The sequence below is a fragment of the Topomyia yanbarensis genome, chromosome 3 (genome assembly GCF_030247195.1).
Source record: "Topomyia yanbarensis strain Yona2022 chromosome 3, ASM3024719v1, whole genome shotgun sequence".
NCBI classification, from domain to species: Eukaryota; Metazoa; Arthropoda; class Insecta; order Diptera; family Culicidae; genus Topomyia; species Topomyia yanbarensis.
The window spans coordinates 325,600,621-325,611,388 of record NC_080672.1 but is presented as its reverse complement, the minus strand read 5'-3'; the positions used below and the strand labels follow the sequence as shown (position 1 = coordinate 325,611,388).

At 37.2% G+C, this 10,768-nt stretch overlaps 1 protein-coding gene across 2 annotated transcripts in view; it reads left to right on the top strand.

The window, feature by feature from the left end:
- The first annotated feature begins 1,521 nt into the window (after window positions 1-1,521).
- The window catches only part of LOC131689036 (clavesin-2), a 51,354-nt gene continuing 42,107 nt past the window's right edge, over window positions 1,522-10,768 (top strand). Inside the window, exon 1 of one of the 2 annotated variants that reach the window (XM_058973786.1) lies at window positions 1,522-1,887. The gene's annotated coding sequence lies outside the window, so the exon portion shown is untranslated. The remainder of the gene's footprint in view (window positions 1,888-10,768) is intronic. The other variant, XM_058973785.1, reaches the window with a different exon arrangement.

Sequence of the window (10,768 nt, the reverse complement as noted above, 5' to 3'; positions counted from 1 at the left end):
GAAACTGAGTCAGGTTCTAACCCCAACCGCTGTCAGTTCATACATTTTGACAGCAGTTGGGGTTGGGAACTGACTCAGTTTCGCCTCAAACGAAAACCACATAAGTATACTGCCCATAAAAGAATAAGAGTCCCATATGGATTTTTGTCAAAAATGAGCTATCTGTTGAATTGTATTCTGTTTTACCACGGAATCACAATGCACAAAAAAGATTATCAGGTTTGTTTGGAAAATATCGAAAAAATACCAAAACATGGTTGTCCCATCCATAAGGTTCAACGAAAATGCAAATCTTCAACAGCGCTTTTCTCGGCTGGCTGTTTTTCAATATGGGACTCTTATGTTTTTATGGGCAGTTATCTACTATTATTATTATTATTATTATTATTATTATTATTATTATTATTATTATTATTATTATTATTATTATTATTATTATTATTATTATTATTATTATTATTATTATTATTATTATTATTATTATTATTATTATTATTATTATTATTATTATTATTATTATTATTATTATTATTATTATTATTATTATTATTATTATTATTATTATTATTATTATTATTATTATTATTATTATTATTATTATTATTATTATTATTATTATTATTATTATTATTATTATTATTATTATTATTATTATACATATTATTATAATATGAAACCAAAATAACCACGAGCGTGACATGAAGTGATTCTGTCGTAGCCAACATTAATAATTATTAAATATATACAAATAATTAAAAACACAAGGCAAACGTTCCTGAATCCAAATTGAGACCACCAAATTAAGTCACTGACTGACTAGGAATACAGTTTTCGTAATTTGAACGCATTTTGATGTTGTCAAACTCATGAAAGTGACCCAAATCGATTAAGCGGAAAACAGATGTCAGTTGGCTGGAAATAACGCAAAAACAACAACATACACTTCCATGGTCAATATATCGAGCAAGGCACGTTACGGAACGATGTAGCACACAAAATTGAAAAACTGTTGCATCTCTTAGGCAAGTAAATATAGATACAAGCATCAGCTATCTGTCATAATATCCTCGAGAATTACGTTTTGGTTGCAACTAATTACGAACAGGTTCGACCGAAATGCTGTAGAATAGCAGAACGGCAATCATTTAGTCCGCCGAGCGACCTGCATTAAGAACCGAGCCTTCGAAAACATAGTGTTGCTTTCGTTATGCTAATACTACGAAAGCCTGCCTCCCAGCCAAGTGGTAGCTGATGCCTCAGCAATAGGTTGCTGTTGATGCTGAAGCAATTGGTATCGTTCGAAACCGACGGCGACGCCGACGACGCCACAACCATTTTAGAGTCGTACCTATGACGTGTATACTGATCGGCCCTATACATATATACGATACGATGACTGCTGATGGCGAGTTCAAGTCAGAGTCGATGAAATGGACAGCACAGGGCAGGCAACACAAGGCAAGCCTTTCTCGTTAGTAGCCATGCGAAAAGCGATACCGGAGGAGAGGGTTGCTTGCCTGTTAGATGGAGATCCCCGTGTTGTTCAGTTCTGCTTCGCGGTCCGTCGCGCGTAGTTCGCTACTTGCTTGGCAAATTCCTGTCTAAGTGGATAAAGTTAATCACAGTTGCGACTCGCGAGGGTGCTTTGACTCAAGTCAGTGTTTTCTAACTGCAACATTCTTAACAAAGAAAACTAATCATTGTTGTTCTATCTATAAGTGAAGCGTTGTGCTTCTCGATTCTTTGTAAATCAGTGTTCAGTTGTTTCTAGTCAACGAAAGGATTTGGTTTGTTCAACTAAAGGATAACAACGAGGCTTCCTAGAACTTGAAAACGGATTTATTTGAATTGATTTATTTCATTCCAAGTCACTCGAACGAGAACGTGGTAAGTTTTATCAAAAGAATCACACAATTTTTAGAGTCCAAAAACCAGTTATTTTCAAAACGGTCAAACGAAAGAACTGTGGCGAATAAGCGGGGAACCTGCAGTTCTGCAAAGTAGTTACAATTTGCGCAATTTCTATCGTCTTGTGAAATGGCCAACAGTGCATTCGTGCATTGCTGCAGTCATGCACCAGAGATCCTAGAAGTGGAAAGCATGCAGTAAATATACACCTTCTAACCCGGTTTGGCTACCTGTTATGCTTGCATGCCGTGGTAGGCGCGCAAATTTTCCTAGCCCCACAAGTGAACAGTCATCCTTCGAATAGTGCGGTTCCGATGTCTCCAATTGTGTAAATAAGGGTTTCAAAGATTTTTAAAATGTGGGGGTACTCTTAGATGATTGATAGCTGCCGTTACAACTCCTGCAATCAATTAGATTTATGGTCTACTGCTGTAGTTGAAATCTCCTCGTATACTTCATTATCCAACATCCTAACAAAACTGAAATAACATAGCCTGTTTAATAGGTGTTTCATAAGCGGCCTTGGTACTTGGTATAAGAGTATTCAAGTCGTTCACTAGAACGATCTGCTACGCTATGTTGAAGGCATTCTACGATGCTGCGTATGAGAATTATCTTTAACATTCTAATAGAGCTAACATAATTGTTAGAACGTCTATTTCGTAGATGCAAGTTCCTAAGGGCTTTCGTGCTAGCTTAATAATTAGGATTACAATTACCGACTATACATGGTGATTGGAAATGACTTATAGTAGAGATAATTTGAGCGAAAACTGTTGTTGAGTGATCGCTATTTTTTAATATTAGTTTCATCTTAAAAATCGTGACATTTAAAAAAATGGAACTAGGGCAAAAGGTTGTTTTACGCCTTGAGTGTTTAATTATTTCTCAGAATTACATCAAGATCGAAGCACTACGACTTGTTCCACAGCTAGTCATAGCCCACCGCCTTTTGAGCACTCGAAAGCGACGCATAACGTTCGCTGTGCCGGACCGTTGCCTCACTGCACCGATCGTGGTTTGTTGAATAGTGCTTTTGCAGCAACCAAGATATCTCAAGAATGATTCAAAATTTAATTCTGGAGCGATCACGGTTGTTCCTAGCTACAGTTAGTTAGGAAACGAAAAACATTTTTATTGGAATCAGTCTTATAAAAATGGTTCTTGTGTCTTTTCTAGCTTTATTTAGGAACAAAATTAAAAATTTCACTTTTGAGATATCGTAGTTGCTGTAAAAGCACTGTTCAACAAACTGCGGTTTCTATTTTTCCTACAGTTAAACTCAATTTATGCAATCCATGCGTTTCGACTTCGTCTCATCAGAATACGACACTAACTTAATGCCAGAACTAAGCGAGCGCCGGATTGACACCGGATAGCTTCAGAAACACAGACACAATTTGTGTTTCTGAGCAAACCTCTATTCAAGCATGATGTCCTGCATAAATAGGTTTTTTGCTTCAAATGACTGTGTCGGGGGATTGGCTCTAATTATCTTTATGTATGAGATGTTTTTATATGTAACACTATCTGATAAACTCAATGGAATAATCATTTTCGAAACAAAAATGCACGAACTGTGAGAAAAATGCAATTTAAGTTTTAAACTGGAAATATAGGATATTTGGCAACACTGTAACCAAAAATAACTATTTTTTCTAGATTCCCTGACTCATTTTCTTCAAAATGCATCTCACCGATTGTTTATAGACCAAATGAAGCCAAAGATATGAATAAAAGTTAATATTTGATGATTTTTTTCACTGTAAAATTTTCCATGCACGATTATGACATGCCATACAAATTTTGTCATCAATACACACCTATGACACGTGTGAGACCGACTTTTGTTTACATTTTTAAAGAAAACTCGCAATGTAGTTAACCGACTTTCGTAATATTTGAGAGATTAATGCAGAATAGATAGAAGCATCATTTGTCTTCTTTGAATTGTTTATACCATTTATAAGTTTCAAGATATTCAATCTCAAACTTTAAAAATCGTTTTTCTCGAAATGTACAAAATGGCGCTTGTCATAAGATAGCACAACAGCGACGATATACCATTTTATTTTTCGAAAATACGATTTTTTTATTACTTTATCTAAAAGCACAACTCTTTGAGAATGTTTTCCCAATTTTTTGTAGAGATCAGAGAAATAGATCGAAAGTTACAGCGCATCCAAGCGCGCTTCGTTTACTAAGAGCAGTGGTAACTTGAAATTTTAAGCTCGATTTTCTCGAAATGTCGTTTTTCCAAAAATTGGTTTTTCCGTAATCACGGTTTCCGAAAAACCACTCAATCGATTTTCTTAATTTTTTTTAGGTGATCGTGATTAATTTTTCTCGTACCTTAACGATTCCTTTTTTATGCATAAATTTTTGTTTCGCAGATAAGAATTTTTTTAATGCAATTTTTAGAACTTAAAACAGCGATTTTTGAGAAAAAACGTTCCCGAATGCAGGAAAAAAATATTATTTATTTAACGAATCGTTAAGGTACGAGAAATACGCATACATTAATGAAATTTTTGAGTTTTGGGATTTTAGTTCATCTATTGGTCGTCAATCGTGATCACCGCAAACCTCTTAAATAAAAAAAAAAGTTTTTGGGAAAAAGCCATAACTCAGCCAATCATTAATAAACTTTTATAAACTTATGTTTGATTGAGCGATCGACAATAAAATCGCAAAGATAGAACATGCTTCGTAAAACCCGTTCAAGCATACTAGAATATAAAAAATCGGAAATAAACTTCAATCATAAAAATCGGACAGAAATCTTTCAGCATAAGAATCGCTTAAAAATTTCTCACCCGTAAAACTCGGCAAGGATGAACGTCCAGTATAAAAATCGTTTAAACATAAATAAATTGCTCCGAGGAGCATCCATATATCTTGATGCTCAAGATTAAAAGTCGGCTAACATAAACTACTTTGTTAAAATCGGATATATTTTGTTCCGGTGTTTGTACTGAAGGTTTTTTATCCGACTCTTACAAAGGAATGTCCCAGTCCGATTTTGATGCTTGAAGTTTATATCCTGTTTCTATATTCTAATGTATTTGATACGGGTTTTACAAAGCATGTTCTGTCCTTGCGACTTTTATTTTCGGTGGCTCAAATATTTTACTGAAAAATGTGCTACTAAAATACTATAAGCTGATGAGTAATGGTGAGATCAATGTAAAATAAATTATGCATCTAAGGGATAATTTCATCATCGATTTTATCTAATACTACTGAAGAATCCACGCTACTGTTTTATAAATGTAGCGTTGTTCGAGTGGCGAGCATAGAACTAAGCAACGATGAGATTTTCCAATACTGTTTGAAGATGTGAATTTTTATTGGCTCTTGAAATGTCTTAGACATCATCAATAATTGATATCTGGAAAGAAATGTGGACAACCATATCGACCATTTCAATTTGATAGGGGTTGGTTGTGTCGTTGGGAGTAACTTGGCTGAGAGGGTTAAGGTCACTTCTTTGGTCCTAAATTCCTGGGATGGGACAGAAGTATTTGGTCCTGCCCTGGCTAATGAACCTAGGTTATAACGCCTTTAGTCGCTCTAATAATAATGAATAATGATAAAGAAAATTGGCGACAGTATGATCTGGCGAATTCAATCCAAGACGTGCTGTCTAACGACCCGGTCTGGGAGGAAGTACTTCTATTTTTAAAGGACGCACCTATACCATCTGAGTCAACCTGACCAAACGTGGGGGCCCTGCCACACCTTCGCCGGCTGATGGAGAGGATTTCCGCGGCCCTGATCAGTCAACTACACTGAGAAATAAAAATATGCATAGTTAGCATACTTTCTATTCCCGTCATTTTTTATTCTGCTGTAATTTTTATGCATTTTCATGCATTTTCATGCACAAACTTCTAGCAAGCATTCAATGAGTGGATAGATCGAATATGTCCAATGCATACAATTTTCAGCAGAAGAAACAAGAGGCAGATACAAAAGTATGCTATCGACGCATTAATGAAATTCTGCGTGTACCATCAATCCCACCACTAGTGGAACGCAATGGACTGTGGGCCCCTTGCGGTGCTGGAGAGGTCGCCCATGGCCCTTAGGACCAGCGGACCGCTTGCAGCCGGTCTCCCCACCTACAGAAACGATGAGTCACCGGAAGTGAAAACCAACCAATCGTGAGTCCTCTGCCACACTCTGGCCGGGTGCTGGAGAGGTCTCCCGTGACCCCGTTCAACTTCTTCAAGAGAAAATATCCTGAATATCAAAAAGAAAAGCTAAATTTTAGACTGTAGAATGAAAAATAATATCTAAGGGACCATTCATAAATTACGTAACGCGAAAATTGCCCAAAATTGAGTCCCCTCTCGCCCTATGTAACAATTGTCACAAATTTCTCTATCCCCCCTCCCCCATTACGTGACAAATCCTTTGAAAAATTACCCCCCCCCCCCCCCTAAACGCGTTACGTAATTTATTTTTTTAATTCATTTCGTTTATTTCATAGGCACAAATGCGTTAGCTTGGCGGTGCCAAATTCTTTTGTTTTTACGTTTTTGATATCTTAAAACTAGGAGGTTACAATGTTGATTTTTTTATAAAAGCGAAAAAATTTTACAGCTATCTTAAGACTAGAAATAAGATTCTATATACAAAAGAGGGGGCAAAAGATTTTTTTATGAAAAATTTAAAAACAAGGAATTCAGTTTGATATACAAGAGGGGGAGTAATAGTTTTTTACGAAATATTTTACAGTTATCTTAATACTAACAATATAATTTGGTGCACAAAAGGGGGAACAAACATTTATGAGAAATTTCACAGATATCTTAAAACTAGGGATACAATTCGATTTACAAGATGGAGGACAATAGTTTTAATAAAGAGTAAAAATTACAGCTATATTAAAACTAGGAATACAGAATACAAATTTGATTTTTTAACAGAGACTTAGGCTTGTTCAAGATATTCATAGGTGGGCTTATTTCCAACATCGGTGTAGCAGCAGTTGTATCAAGGACAGGGAAGAGAAGGCGTATATAGTGACAGGGAAAGAAGAGCAAAACTTATAACTTTCGGGCAAACGGGAGATCAGCGACACAAATTAGCTCCTCAGTCTAGTAGGCCATCACGTACCGAATTGGCGGATGGTATTCTTCGGATCCTCAGGGAATCCTTCAAAAGTCATCGGACCTTGAGTCGCTCTCGCTTCAGTTTCCTTCTATCCTTCTATGTGGTAAAGGCGACGGCGGTTACATAATGGCACTCTGGAGCTGATTTGTTCCACAAGGCAGGAGGAAACTTCTAAAAACGAGAAATATTTATCGTTTTTATGAAAGTATCAATAAGGGAGATCGCGATTGCCAGTATATCTCGAACTGGGACATTGGGTGGTCTACCCCGGGCCTGAAGGGAATCGTTTAACTAAGACCTGGTATACAAACACCCGGCGCATACCCAGACAATGTGCTCGATGTCGTGATAGCCCTCGTCACAAGCGCACAGACTACTCTCCGCAAGCTCAATACGCCGCAAATGTGCATCCAAGGTGTAGTGGTTGGACATAAGTCGGGACATTACACGAATAAAATCCCTACCACATCCATCCCCCTGAACCAAGGCTTTGTTGGTACCTTTGGGATAATGGAATGTAGCCATCATCCAAGTTCACCATTGCTCCACGAGGTTTTCCAACTGTTAAGTGTCTTCTGACGACAAATACTAAAAAATTCGTTGAAGCAGATTGGTCCTTCGTATATGTCACCATCTAATGCGCCCACCTTTGCTAATGCGTCGAACTTTTCATTGCCCGGAATAGAGCAATGAGAGGGGACCCAAACAAAGGTAATCTGGTAAGATTTTTTAGATAACGTACACAAGAACTCCCGTATCTTCCCCAGGAAATATGGGAATTGCTTTTTGGGCTTCATCACACGAAGAGCCTTGATAGGCTGTCCGAAATGATGAAGTAGTGATCTGTGGGTAGAGTGTCGATGATCCCAAGGGTGTACTGAATTGCAGCTAACTCTGCGACGTAAACTGAAGCGGGATCATTGAGCTTGAATGAAGCGGTGATAGTATTGTTGAAGATACCGAAGATGTGTCAAATTGAATTTGAATCAGCTTCATACCTTTACCGGTAAGTTGTTGATTTGGCAGGAAATCTGCAGCTGTGACCGGAAGACTTCGATTTTCATGGCAACCAACCGGAGTATGAAATTGACGCTCGTTTTCGCGACAAGCAGTTTGTTGCTCAACTTCTTCTTCCATAGTAGCCATATCGCCAACAATCTGCTCACAAAAAAGAAAATTCCAAACCCTGCAACAAACAATAAAGGCTAGATTCACATAAACACTAATGTTTTTACCGGTGTAGTGCAAAAAAGCGATAGACTGATTACATCCAAGTTTTAATGAGTGTATAGCATCGACTACACCGGTGTAGAGTACTGTCAAAATCGAAATACTTTTAGAAACGTGGCACCTTCAAATACGTGTACTTGCTTAACCTTTCTTTTAATCGAATAATTTTCTAAGCATGAATAATTTTCTAAGCAAAGGTAATAATATTTCATATTGCGAAAACAACTGAAACAAATCATTTTATTCATTTCGGAGAGATCCACGCACTTCTGTCGATGTCGCTTTTCAACCTTCTTCAGTCACGGTCTAAGCCTGCTGATTCCATCAATTCCTCATTTGACCAATGTCTCTGGAGATTGTGCTCTTCATCTTAAGTTTCCACTTCATTATTGCCCCTAACTTTTCTAGTGGACGAAGCTGGTGAAATTTTGGTGTATTCTATTATATTGGGATGAACTGGACTCCACTGTCGTATCATTGTACCACATCCTTGCTGCAATGGCAGCTGGCTAAATCTGTCTAAAACGTAACGGTCTATCATGGGACTTAAACCGTTTGTTGAGCAACTTCCTTTATTCCCGAATTCGTAGTGTTATCTGTCATGAAAACTCTGGTTTTTTAGCTACAGGAACGATCGCTTGCTAAATCATAATTTTTTCGCGATCCTATCCGCGAAACATTTGAGCCACAGAATTCGTTTGAAATAGGTTATCATATGGGTTCCATTGTCAACCAAAACACATTCCTCAAGGTACATCAGCACCTGGTCGAACAGCATACGGATCTGGATTCTGGCCGCTCTTTGTTGCTATTGGCTTCGGATGGTTTGTTTACTTGCTCGATAACATTTGTAGCTTTCTCGGAGACGGATAGTACAGTGATTGTAATTCCTTTTTAGCCAAATCATATCCGAATGACCTTCAACAGCAATTGACATAATGCAATCGTTACTAGTAACTCGTTTGGAATCTGATCCAAGGTTTTCATATTCTTTTGTCGTGACTACAACTTTCATTTTAATATAGAGGCCCCTTTTACAAATTTCGGAAGGAACGGGAGGGAACATGTTTGAACGTTAGTAACCTTCATTGTACTGAACGGAATTACATTATATTTGTACAGTTTGAAAAATAGTCACCAATTTTGAATTAAATTTCGAAGTATGTATGACCTTGATAAGTCACGCGAAAACTGTCGAAAAATAAGCGGAAAACCCGAAATTGGATAGCCTATTTCAGGCAGAACCGTCAATATGGTGCACCTAAGAGACCTAATCGGATATTGGGAAGTTATATAAACCCCGCATGAGATTTCGTGCTAATTGATTCATTCATCGTTCGCTAGTTGAATGAGAAGCATGTGGATACTCTGTCAGATGGTGTGGTAAGAAGAATGCAATAAGAGTTTTCGTAGCCCATATATTGTTTTGCATATTATTTTTGTTAATCAGCCTGATTCTGCATTATGACGGATCGCTTTTTTAGAACGAATGTATTCTCAATAACGACAAATCAAAATAAAACGGCTATCAAATTTAATCCAAATTACATTTGTTAATACAACAATTATAACATTTTGGCGGCAATATTTTGGGTTGTAATATTTCAAAAGAGTTCTGAAAGCTAGGAATATTTACAAGCAACAAGCCTACTATTGAAAGATTCAGATGGACAATACATAAGAAGTTTTCTAGAATTTCCGCATAAAAACCATTGCAATTTTTGAAGATGTACCGACTTACCTTTCAATATAGGAGCATCTATAAAATATTTCGGAAGGAAAGTCATGTAAGGTTTGGAACACATATCTTTTGCAGTACTGCATGGATTTAATCAATTTCTTGGCCATTTTGTCGAAAATATGTTCAGCAATGTTGCAATAAATTTGGGAGTGTGCACGACATGAATTAATAATGAAAAACTCTTTTGAAAAATCTTTCGAAAACATCTAGGAAATGGTGAAAATTTTCAGCTCATCTCGGTCAGAGCCGTTAATATGGTGCACCAACCGAACACTTGAATGATGAAAAGTTTTAAATATAGATCTGCTACAGATTTGTTACATTATCATTCCGGTTGCGTTGTTTAGGGCATACAGGGCGTCTCCTCAAAGGGATGTACAATACCGCGAAAAAAATATTTGTGAGCTGTACACGGCTAGTGCATGAATCAGTTTGCAATTATTTTCGTTTCTGATGGTTAGAAAGTATCATACAGAACGAAAAAGCGGATTTTAAAACACCCGACCGAAGCCAATTCGTGATTGAACGCACATTTCATGCACCGAGCCGCAAATCTTGAACAAAAAGAATTGTGATGTTAGTCAGTTTTGATTAGTCAACCTTATTGGCTTGCCGGAGACTAGATTTCAGCATCGGCTCCCTGGACTGACTGTAATAATTACTTTGTACACGTACGTGCTAGTAACGGTGGCCAATCGGAACATTAATCTCCCACCCAGTGAACATTTTTTTTGAGAACAGCATATTATACACGGGCAAAATCGATCT